Source organism: Puntigrus tetrazona, chromosome 4, assembly GCF_018831695.1.
Source record: "Puntigrus tetrazona isolate hp1 chromosome 4, ASM1883169v1, whole genome shotgun sequence".
Classification (NCBI taxonomy): Eukaryota; Metazoa; Chordata; class Actinopteri; order Cypriniformes; family Cyprinidae; genus Puntigrus; species Puntigrus tetrazona.
The window spans coordinates 9,803,116-9,815,536 of record NC_056702.1 but is presented as its reverse complement, the minus strand read 5'-3'; the positions used below and the strand labels follow the sequence as shown (position 1 = coordinate 9,815,536).

The window sequence follows — 12,421 nt, the reverse complement described above, 5'->3', positions numbered from 1 at the left end:
GCCTGGATGTCTGGACTTAGGTTTTGAACGCTTAAAAATACCTCCAGGGTGGAGGGGGTCGAGTGGGAAAGCGCCCGAGAAGTCGCGACTTAACCCGCCGAGATCGCCTGAAATATGCGCCTGGATGTTTGGACTTAGGTTTTGAAAGCAAAAAAATCCTCCAGGGTGGCGGGGTCGAGTGGGAAAGCGTCCGAAGTCGCGACTTAACCCGCCGAGATCGCCTGAAATATGCGCCTGGATGTTTGGACTTAGGTTTTGAAAGCAAAAAAATCCTCCAGGGTGGCGGGGTCGAGTGGAAAGCGCCCGAAGTCGCACTTAACCCGCCGAGATCGCCTGAAATATGCGCCTGGATGTTTGGACTTAGGTTTTGAAAGCAAAAAATTTCTCCAGGACGGCGGGGGTCGAGTGGGAAAGCGCCCGAGAAGTCGCACTTAACCCGCCGAGATCGCCTGAAATATGCGCCTGGATGTTTGGACTTAGGTTTTGAAAGCAAAAAAATCCTCCAGGGTGGCGGGGTCGAGTGGGAAAGCGTCCGGGAAGTCGACTTAACCCGCCGAGATCGTTTGAAATATGCGCCTGGATGTTTGGACTTAGGTTTTGAAAGCAAAAAATCCTCCAGGGTGGCGGGGTCGAGTGGGAAAGCGCCCGAAGTCGCACTTAACCCGCCGAGATCGCCTGAAATATGCGCCTGGATGTTTGGACTTAGGTTTTGAAAGCAAAAATTTCTCCAGGACGGCGGGGGTCGAGTGGGAAAGCGCCCGAGAAGTCGCACTTAACCCGCCGAGATCGGCTGAAATATGCGCCTGGATGTTTGGACTTAGGTTTTGAAAGCAAAAAAATCCTCCAGGGTGGAGGGGTCGAGTGGGAAAGCGCCCGAGAAGTCGCACTTAACCCGCCGAGATCGGCTGGATGAAGCGCCTGGATGTCTGGACTTAGGTTTTGAAAGCAAAAAATTTCTCCAGGGAGGCCGGGTCGAGTGGAAAGCGGCCCGAGAAGTCGCACTTAACCCGCTGAGATCGGCTGAAATATGCGCCTGGATGTTTGGACTTAGGTTTTGAACGAAAAATTTCTCCAGGGAGGCCGGGTCGAGTGGGAAAGCGTCCGAGAAGTCGCACTTAACCCGCCGAGATCGGCTGAAATATGCGCCTGGATGTTTGGACTTAGGTTTTGAACGAAAAAATTTCTCCAGGGAGGCCGGGTCGAGGGAAAGGCGTCCGAGAAGTCGCACTTAACCCGCCGAGATCGGCTGAAATATGCGCCTGGATGTTTGGACTTAGGTTTTGAACGAAAAAATTCTCCAGGGAGGCCGGGTCGAGTGGGAAAGCGCCCGAGAAGTCGCACTTTAACCCGCCGAGATCGGCTGAAATATGCGCCTGGATGTTTGGACTTAGGTTTTGAACGAAAAAATTTCCCAGGGAGGCCGGGGTCGAGTGGGAAAGCGTCCGAGAAGTCGCACTTAACCCGCCGAGATCGGCTGAAATATGCGCCTGGATGTTTGGACTTAGGTTTTGAACGAAAAAATTTCTCCAGGGAGGCCGGGGTCGAGTGGGAAAGCGTCCGAGAAGTCGCACTTAACCCGGCTGAGATCGGCTGAAATATGCGCCTGGATGATTTTCGTTTCGAAAATTGCACTAAGTCCAACTTCGGGGAAAGGTCCGACTTCCATACCCTCCGAGGCTCCGAGTCAGGCCGACCGAGAGGCCTCTTCCCGGGCACGATTCAAATTTCACCGCGACCCCGGAGGTGGCCGTTTACCCAGGAGCAACTTTTACATCAACTTTAATTTTTTTTTTTTTTTTTTTTTTTTTCTCTAAAAACTCTGAAATTCGTGCCCTGCGCGTCGCTGCTTTAACGGGGCGAGTCTGTGAGCGCAGGCCTTTGTAGAAAACATTCATCCAGGGCCTTTAATAAATAAAATCATACCCAAATCTGTGTTATTGTGACGGGGTTAGTCTGTGAGCGCAGGCCTTATGGAAAACATTCATCGAGGGCCTTTATTAAATAAAAATCATGCCCAATAAAGAGTTAATGGGTCGGGTTAGTCTGTGAGCGCAGGCCTTATAGAAAACATTTTTCCAGGGCCTTTATTAAATAAAATCACGCCCAATAAAGAGTTACTGTGTCGGGTTAGTCTGTGAGGGCAGGCCTTAAAGAAAACTGTCATCCAGGGCCTTTATTAAATAAAATCATGCCCATAAGAGCGTTATTGTAACGGGGTTAGTCAGTGAGCGCAGGGCTTATAGAAACCATTTTTTCCAGGGCCTTTTTAAATACAATCATGCCCAATAAAGCGCATTGTGTCGGGTTAGTCTGTGAGCGCAGGCCTTATAGAAAACATTTTTCCAGGGCCTTTATTAAGTAAAAATCATGCCCAACAAAGAGTTACTGTGTCGGGTTAGTCTGTGAGCGCAGGCCTTATAGAAAACATTTTTTCCAGGGCCTTTATTAAATAAAATCATGCCCAAATATGTGTTATTGTGATGGGGTTAGTCTGTGAGCGCAGGCCTTAAAGAAAACTGTCATCCAGGGCCTTTATTAAATACAATCATGCCCATAAGAGTGTTATTGTAACGGGGTTAGTCTGTGAGCGCAGGCCTTAAAGAAAACATTTATCCAGGGCCTTTATTAAATAAAATCATGCCCAATAAAGCGCTACTGTGTCGGGTTAGTCTGTGAGCGCAGGCCTTATAGAAAACATTTTTCCAGGGCCTTTATTAAATAAAATCATGCCCAAATATGTGTTATTGTGATGGGGTTAGTCTGTGAGCGCAGGCCTTAAAGAAAACTGTCATCCAGGGCCTTTATTAAATACAATCATGCCCATAAGAGTGTTATTGTAACGGGGTTAGTCTGTGAGCGCAGGCCTTAAAGAAAACATTTATCCAGGGCCTTTATTAAATAAAATCATGCCCAAATAAGTGCTATTGTGATGGGGTTAGTTCTGTGACCCCAGGCCCTGTGTAAAACTGTCACCCAGGCCTTTATAGAGTAAAAATCATGCCCAACAAGGTTAGGTTAGGTTAGGTTAGGTTAGGTTAGGTTAGGTTAGGTTAGGGCCAGGTTAGGTTAGGTTAGGTTAGGTTAGGTTAGGTTAGGTTAGGCCAGGGCCAGGCTAGGCTAGGTTAGGCTTAGGTTAGGTTAGGTTAGGTTAGGTTAGGCCAGGCCAGGGCTAGGTTAGGTTAGGTTAGGTTAGGTTAGGTTAGGCTAGGTTAGGTTAGGTTAGGTTAGGTTAGGATTAGGTTAGGCTAGGTTAGGTTAGGTTAGGTTAGGTTAGTCTGTGAGCGGGGCCTTATAGAAACATTCATCCAGGGCCTTTATTAAATAAAATCATGCCCACCAAAGTGTTATTGTGATGGGGTTAGTCTGTGAGCGCAGGCCTTATAGAAAACATTCATCCAGGGCCTTTATAGAATAAAATCATGCCCAAATAAATGTTATTGTGATGGGGTTAGTCTTTGAGCGCAGGCCTTATAGAAAACATTCATCCAGGGCCTTTATTAAATAAAATCATGCCCAAATAAGTGTTATTGTGATGGGGTTAGTCTGTGAGCGCAGGCCTTATAGAAAACATTCATCCAGGGCCTCTATTAAATAAAATCATGCCCAATAAGGTGTTACTGTGTAGGGTTAGTCTGTGAGCGCAGGCCCTTTGTAAAACATTCATCCAGGGCCTTTATTAAATAATATCATGCCCAAATAAGTGTTATTGTGATGGGGTTAGTCTGTGAGCGCAGGCCTTATAGAAAACATTCATCCAGGGCCTTTATTAAATAAAATCATGCCCAAATAAGTGTTATTGTGATGGGGTTAGTCTGTGAGCGCAGGCCTTATAGAAAACATTCATCCAGGGCCTTTATAGAATAAAATCATGCCCAAATAAGTGTTATTGTGATGGGGTTAGTCTGTGAGCGCAGGCCTTATAGAAAACATTCCTCCAGGGCCTTTATTAAATAAAATCATGCCCACATAAGTGTTATTGTGATGGGGTTAGTCTGTGAGCGCAGGCCTTATAGAAAACATTCATCCAGGGCCTTTATTAAATAAAATCATGCCCAAATAAGTGTTTATGTGATGGGGTTAATCTGTGAGCTCAGGCCTTATAGAAATCATTCATCCAGGGCCTTTATTAAATAAAATCATGCCCAAATAAGTGTTATTGTGATGGGGTTAGTCTGTGAGCGCAGGCCTTATAGAAAACATTCATCCAGGGCCTTTTTAAATAAAATCATGCCCAAAAAGTGTTTATGTGATGGGGTTAATCTGTGAGCACAGGGCTTATATAGAAAACATTCATCCAGGGCCTTTATTAAATAAAATCATGCCCAAATAAGTGTTATTGTGATGGGGTTAGTCTGTGAGCGCAGGCCTTATAGAAAACATTCATCCAGGGCCTTTTTTAAATAAAATCATGCCCAAATAAGTGTTTATGTGATGGGGTTAATCTGTGAGCACAGGCCTTATAGAAATCATTCATCCAGGGCCTTTATTAAATAAAATCATGCCCAAATAAGTGTTTATGTGATGGGGTTAATCTGTGAGCACAGGCCTTATAGAAATCATTCATCCAGGGCCTTTATTAAATAAAATCATGCCCACATAAGTGTTATTGTGATGGGGTTAGTCTGTGAGCGCAGGCCTTATAGAAAACATTCATCCAGGGCCTTTTTTAAATAAAATCATGCCCAAAAAAGTGTTTATGTGATGGGGTTAATCTGTGAGCACAGGGCTTATATAGAAAACATTCATCCAGGGCCTTTATTAAATAAAATCATGCCCAAATAAGTGTTATTGTGATGGGGTTAGTCTGTGAGCGCAGGCCTTATAGAAAACATTCATCCAGGGCGAGAATGAAATAAAACGATGCCCATTAAAGTGTTACTGCGCTGGGTTAATGTGTGAGCCCAGGCCCTTTGGAAAATTGAAATCCAGACACGGGGTTCGTAAATGTGTGTCCGAGAAGTCGCCTTAACCCGGCCTTGATCGGCTGTAACGAGCGCCTGATGTCTGGACGAGGTTTTGAACGCTTAAAAATCCTCCAGGGTGGAGGGGGTCGAGTGGGAAAGCGTCCGAGAAGTCGCGACTTAACCCGCCGAGATCGCTGAATTATGCGCCTGGATGTCTGGACTTAGGTTTTGAACGCTTAAAAATACCTCCAGGGTGGAGGGGTCGAGGGGAAAGCGCCCGAGAAGTCGCACTTAACCCGCCGAGATCGCCTGAAATATGCGCCTGGATGTTTGGACTTAGGTTTTGAAAGCAAAAAATCCTCCAGGGTGGCGGGGGTCGAGTGGAAAGCCGCCCGGGAAGTCGCGACTTAACCCGCCGAGATCGCCTGAAATATGCGCCTGGATGTTTGGACTTAGGTTTTGAAAGCAAAAAAATCCTCCAGGGTGGCGGGGGTCGAGTGGGAAAGCGTCCGGGAAGTCGCGACTTAACCCGCCGAGATCGCCTGAAATATGCGCCTGGATGTTTGGACTTAGGTTTTGAAAGCAAAAAAATTCTCCAGGACGGCGGGGTCGGGTGGGAAAGCGCCCGAGAAGTCGCACTTAACCCGCCGAGATCGCCTGAAATATGCGCGCCTGGATGTTTGGACTTAGGTTTTGAAAGCAAAAAAATCCTCCAGGGTGGCGGGGGTCGAGTGGGAAAGCGTCCGGGAAGTCGACTTAACCCGCCGAGATCGCCTGAAATATGCGCCTGGATGTTTGGACTTAGGTTTTGAAAGCAAAAAAATCCTCCAGGGTGGCGGGGTCGAGTGGGGAAAGCGTCCGGGAAGTCGACTTAACCCGCCGAGATCGCCTGAAATATGCGCCTGGATGTTTGGACTTAGGTTTTGAAAGCAAAAAATTTCTCCAGGACGGCGGGGTCGAGTGGGAAAGCGCCCGAGAAGTCGCACTTAACCCGCCGAGATCGCCTGAAATATGCGCCTGGATGTTTGGACTTAGGTTTTGAAAGCAAAAAAATCTCCAGGGTGGCGGGGTCGAGTGGGAAAGCGTCCGAAGTCGACTTAACCCGCCGAGATCGCCTGAAATATGCGCCTGGATGTTTGGACTTAGGTTTTGAAAGCAAAAAATTTCCTCCAGGACGGCGGGGTCGAGGGGAAAGCGCCCGAGAAGTCGCACTTAACCCGCCGAGATCGCCTGAAATATGCGCCTGGATGTTTGGACTTAGGTTTTGAAAGCAAAAAATCCTCCAGGGTGGCGGGGTCGAGTGGGAAAGCGCCCGAAGTCGCACTTAACCCGCCGAGATCGCCTGAAATATGCGCCTGGATGTTTGGACTTAGGTTTTGAAAGCAAAAAATTTCTCCAGGACGGCGGGGGTCGAGTGGAAAGCGCCCGAGAAGTCGACTTAACCCGCCGAGATCGCCTGAAATATGCGCCTGGATGTTTGGACTTAGGTTTTGAAAGCAAAAAAATCTCCAGGGTGGCGGGGTCGAGTGGGAAAGCGCCCGAAGTCGACTTAACCCGCCGAGATCGCCTGAAATATGCGCCTGGATGTCTGGACTTAGGTTTTGAAAGCAAAAAAATCCTCCAGGGTGGCGGGGTCGAGGGGAAAGCGCCCGAGAAGTCGCGACTTAACCCGCCGAGATCGGGCTGATGAAGCGCCTGGATGTCTGGACTTAGGTTTTGAAAGCAAAAATTTCTCCAGGACGGCGGGGTCGAGTGGGAAAGCGTCCCGGAAGGCGACTTAACCCGGACTCGATCGGTCGGATGAAGCGCCTGGATGTTTGGACTTAGGTTTTGAACGAAAAAATTTCTCCAGGACGGCGGGGTCGAGGGGGAAAGCGCCCGAAGGCGCACTTAACCCGGACTCGATCGGTCGGATGAAGCGCCTGGATGTTTGGACTTAGGTTTTGAACGCAAAAAATTTCCCTCCAGGACGGCGGGGGGTCGAGTGGGAAAGCGCCCGAAGGCGCACTTAACCCGGACTCGATCGGTCGGATGAAGCGCTGGATGTTTGGACTTAGGTTTTGAACGAAAAAATTCTCCAGGACGGCGGGGGTCGAGGGAAAGCGCCCGAAGGCGACTTAACCCGGACTCGATCGGTCGGATGAAGCGCCTGGATGTTTGGACTTAGGTTTTGAACGCAAAAATTTTCTCCAGGACGGCGGGGGTCGAGTGGAAAAGCGCCCGAAGGCGACTTAACCCGACTCGATCGGTCGGATGAAGCGCCTGGATGTTTGGACTTAGGTTTTGAACGCAAAAAATTTCTCCAGGACGGCGGGGGTCGAGGGGAAAGCGTTCGAAGGCGACTTAACCCGGACTCGATCGGGTCGGATGAAGCGCCTGGATGTTTGGACTTAGGTTTTGAACGAAAAAATTCCTCCAGGACGGCGGGGGTCGATTGGGAAAGCGCCCGAAGGCGACTTAACCCGGACTCGATCGGTCGGATGAAGCGCCTGGATGATTTTCGCTTCAAAATTGCACTAAGTCCAACTTCGGGAAAGGTCCGACTTCCATACCTCCGAGGCCCGAGTCAGGTCGACCGAGAGGCTCTCTCCCGGCATGATTCAAATTTTCCCGCGACCCTGGAGGTGGCTGCTTACACAGGAGCAACTTTTACATGGGTACACGATTTCGTGAACGCGTGTTTTGTGGACTTAGTCTCTGAGCGAAAAAAGTCGAAAACGACTAAGTCCATATCGACTTAGGTTTTGAACGCACCTTTCTGAAGCTCCGGGGCGAGGGAGCTATCGAACGCTTCACCTGAAACACGGACACAGACGCCGAGAGAGAGGACGTTCGACGGCGAGAGCGCCCCTCGCCCGAAACGTGATCGATTGAGCGCGAAAGCGCTTCAGCCTAGGATTCCCACCCGCCAGCCCCGCTGGCCGCTATGGGTCGGGAGTGCCTGCAGGGCACGGGCGTGCAATGGGTTTACGTTTGGGCTTTGACAGCACGCCGCGCCCGGGCAATTTGGACGTTCGTTACGAGCAGGCCCCCCTCAGCCCGAGGGAAGGCGCCGAACCCTTCGGAGGGAGGCCTAGACGGCCGGTCAGAGCGCAGAGGTCCGTCACCGGGCGGGCGGAGGGGCAGAACGCGACGCGTCCCGGCGACGCCGCGGCGGGTACCCCCCCGTCCCCGTGAAACACACTTTTCCGAGCGTCGGCCGCGATCCCAGCGGCCACCCACCCCGAAAACGGCGACTTCGCCGGGAAGGTTCGAGCCGCCGCGCCGCCTCTATGAGCGCCGGTCTTAGCCGAGGGTCCAAGCGGGTCTGCCCAGGCCCCCTCCTCAGGCGGACTGAGACCCGTGTGTAGGCAAAAACGCGCTTCGGCCGGTTGGTCCCACGACCCACAGGGGTTACCTGGTTGATCCTGCCAGTAACATATGCTTGTCTCAAAGATTAAGCCATGCAGGTCTGGCGCACACGGCCGGTACAGTGAAACTGCGAATGGCTCATTAAATCAGTTATGGTCCTTTGATCGCTTCCACCCGGTACTTGGATAACTGTGGCAATTCCAGAGCTAATACATGCAAACGAAGCGCCGACCGGCCGACCGCCTCGCGGGGCGGAGGCTAGGACGCGCGGCATTTATCAGATCCAAAACCCATCCGGCCCCCGGGGATCCGCCCTCCCGACCCGGTACCTTTGGTGACTCTAGATAACTCGGCCGATCGCCGCTTCTTCGCGCGGCGCGCATTTATTCATTCGAGTGTCTGCCCTATCAACTTTCGATGGTACATCAGGCGCCTCTACCATGGTGACCACGGTGACGGGAATCAGGGTTCGATTCCGAGAGGGAGCCTGAGAAACGGCTACCACATCCAAGGAAGGCAGCAGGCGCAAATTACCCATTTCCGACTCGGAGAGGTAGTGACGTGGTCAACAATACAGGTCTCTTCGAGGCCCTGTAATTGGAATGAGCGATCTTAAACACATGGGCGAGGACCCATTGGAGGGCAAGTCTGGTGCCAGCAGCCGCGTAATTCCAGCTCCAATAGCGTATATTAAAGTTGCTGCAGTTAAAAAGCCGAGTTGATCTCGGATCTGGCTGGCGGTCCGGCCGAGAGGCGAGCCACCGCCCGCCCCAGGTCCCTCGCCTCGAGGCGCCCCGGATGCCCTTGGCTGGGTGTCCGTCCGAGGGGCCAAAGCGCTTACTTTGAAAAAATTAGAGTGTTCAAAGCAGGCCGAGCGCCGCTGAATACCGCAGCTAGGAATAATGGAATAGGACTCGGTTCTATTTTGTGGGTTTCTGAACCCGGAGCCATGATTAAGAGGGACGGCCGGGGTATCTCGTGATATACCGCTAGAGGTGAAATTCTTGGACCGCGCGCAAGACGGACGGTAAAGCGTAAAGCATTTGCCAAGAATGTTTTCATTAATCAAGAACGAAAGTCGGAGGTTCAAGACGATCAGATACCGCTCAGAGTTCCGATCAGAACGATGCCGACTCGCGATCCGGGCGGCGTTATTCCCATGACCTGGGCAGCGCGGCGGGAAACCACGAAGTCTTTGGGTTCCGGGGAGTATGGTTGCAAAGCTGAAACTTAAAGGAATTGACGGAAGGGCACCACCAGGAGTGGAGCTCATGCGGCTTAATTTGACTCAACACGGGAAACCTCACCCGCCCGGACACGGAAAGGATTGACAGATTGATAGCTCTTTCTCGATTCTGTGGGTGGTGGTGCATGGCCGTTTAGTTGGTGGAGCGATTTGTCTGGTTATTCCGATAACGAACGAGACTCCGCTTATAAATAGTGGCGCGCCACTTGGGTCGGCGCCAAAAACTTCTTAGAGGGACAAGTGGCGCTCAGCCACGCGAGATGGAGCAATAACAGGTCTGTGATGCCCTTTAGATGTCCGGGGCTGCACGCGCGCACAATGGGCGGATCAGCGCAGGTCTACCTCTGGCACGCCGAGAGGCGGGTAACCCGCTGAACCCCGCCGTGATCGGGACTGGGGATTGAAACTATTTCCCATCAACGAGGAATTCCCAGTAAGCGCGGTCATAAGCTCGCGCTGATTAAGTCCCTGCCCTTTGTACACACCGCCTCGCCGCTACTACCGATTGGATGGTTTAGTGAGGTTCGGACCGCCTCGCCGCCCTCGCTGGTTTCTGGGCGGAGCGCCGGGAAGACGCATCAAACTTGACTATCTAGAGGAAGTAAAAGTCGTAATAAGGTTTCCGTGAGGTGAACCTGCGGAAGGATCATTATCGCCCGCCCGATCCAAAGCGAACCGGGCTTCGGGCGGGAGGCCCTAGCCCACCTCCCCGCCTCAAGCCCGGGGCGCGGCAGAGGCCGGCGGCCCGGGCGCGGCTCTCTCTCCGGAGCACCGAAGCGGAAAGCGCAGAGCGCGATAAGAAAAAAAAAGGGAACTTGACTGTCGCTGACTGGCGCCCCTCGCCTTCCAGCGCGGGGCTGAGCCGGGCCCTGGCGGGTACCCGCACGGCCTCCGGGACCGTGGTTCAAAGTCTCTCCCGCTGGGAGGGGCGCCTGTCCGGTAAAAAAACCTCTATCCTATTTTACTTATGATCCAGCGGCCGTGGGTCCCGAGAGGTCTGCCGCCAAAAACCCAAGACGGCAAAAAGAACCGCACAAAACCTAAGACGGCGGAGAGAGAGATCCGCGAGAAGGGAACGCTGCTCTCTGGGAGGCTTGACGCACCTCCCGGAGGCTTGAGCAACCTACCGCGAGCGCCATGACTGTCGCCAGACTCGGGCGGGCCCCCTGCTTTCCAGCGCGCGGGGCCGAGCCGGGCCCTGGCGGGTACCCGCACGGCCTCCGGGACCGTGGTTCAAAGTCTCTCCCCCGCTGGCGAGGGGCGCCTGTCCGGGTAAAAACTCTCTATCCTATTTTACTCTATGATCCAGCGGCCGTGGGCTCCGAGAGGTCTGCCGCCAAAAACCCAAAACGGCAAAAGAACCGCACAAAAAACCTAAGGCGGAGAGAGAGAGAGAGAGAGAGAGAGAGATCCGAGAGAACTTGACTGTCGCCAGACTCGGGCGGGCCCCCTGCTTTCCAGCGGGCGGGGGCTGAGCCGGGCCCTGGCGGGTACCCGCACGGCCTCCGGGACCGTGGTTCAAAGTCTCTCCCGCGAAGGAGGAGCGCCTGTCCGGGTAAAAAAACCTCTATCCTATTTTACTTATGATCCAGCGGCCGTGGGTTCGAGAGGTCTGCCGCAAAAACCCAAAACGGCAAAAGAACCGCACAAAAACCTAAGGCGGAGAGAGAGAGAGAGAGATCCGAGAGAACTTGACTGTCGCCAGCACTCGGGCGGGCCCCCTGCTTTCCAGCGGCGGGGGCCGAGCCGGGCCCTGGCGGGTACCCGCACGCCTCCGGGACCGTGGTTCAAAGTCTCTCCCGCGAAGGAGGGGCGCCCGTCCGGGTAAAAACCTCTATCCTATTTTACTCTATGTTCCAGCGGCCGTGGCCCGAGAGGTCTGCCGCCAAAACATCCAAGACGGCAAAAGAACCGCACAAAAACCTAAGACGGGCGGAGAGAGGGATCCGCGAGAAGGGAACGCTGCCTCTGGGAGGCTTGACGCACCACCCGCGGAGGCTTGAGCAACCTGTCACAGCGCCCCACCCCTGGCACGGGTGGGGCCGAGGCCGCGAGCCTCTGAAAGACTTTGCTTTGCCAACCCCGGCGGGTACTCCAGCAGGCCTTCGGGACCGTGGGTTCAAGTCCCTCGCGGGGCGCCACCCGGGAACGACTCCTTTGTATTTTTGAACCCACACAAGCCTGTGCAGTTCGGCCTCGCCTCCGGCGCTAAACTCAAACGCAGTACGACTTTAGCGGTGGATCACCGGCTCGTAAGGCCGATGAAGAACGCAGCCAGCCGCGAACTAATGTGAATTGCAGGACACATCGATCATCGACACTTCGAACGCACTTTGCGCCCCCGGTCCGCCCCGGGCCACGCCTGTCTGAGGGTCGCTTTCCCATCGATCGACCTCCGGTCCCGCGCGCTGAGCGCCGCAGGGGGCTTCCCCGCCCCCTCCGTCCTCCCAAGTGCAGACCGCCACGGCACGCCTCCTCGGCGGGAGTCGAGCGCTTCTCCGGCTTCCTCCCACGAGGGGGAGGTCGGCGCCCCAGGCGCCTGGGACCGAGCGGCGCCCTCTCTCTCGCGGCGGCTTCCGTGGGTGTTCGCTGCACTCCGCGCCCCGCCGACGTGACCCCCGCCTCTCCGCCCCTCGACGCCTGCGGCGTAACGGAGGTTCGCGCCCGCCTTCGCCTCTCGCGCTCTGCCCGGCGCGCGAACCAGACCTGTTCAGGCCAGCCCGCAGCAGCAGCGCGCGTCGCCGCTCCTAACCCATATCCGACAAATTCCACTCTCAGATCAGACGAGACGACCCGCTGAATTTAAGCATATTACTAAGCGGAGGAAAAGAAACTAACAAGGATTCTCAGTAGCGGCGAGCGAAGAGGGAAGAGCCCAGCGCCGAATCGCCGCCCCGCCACGGCGGCGTAGGGACATGTG

At 53.5% G+C, this 12,421-nt stretch overlaps 1 pseudogene; it reads left to right on the top strand.

Annotated features, from left to right (window-relative positions):
- The first annotated feature begins 11,728 nt into the window (after window positions 1–11,728).
- Window positions 11,729–11,877, top strand: LOC122343851 (annotated as a pseudogene).
- Window positions 11,878–12,421: the final 544 nt, after the last annotated feature.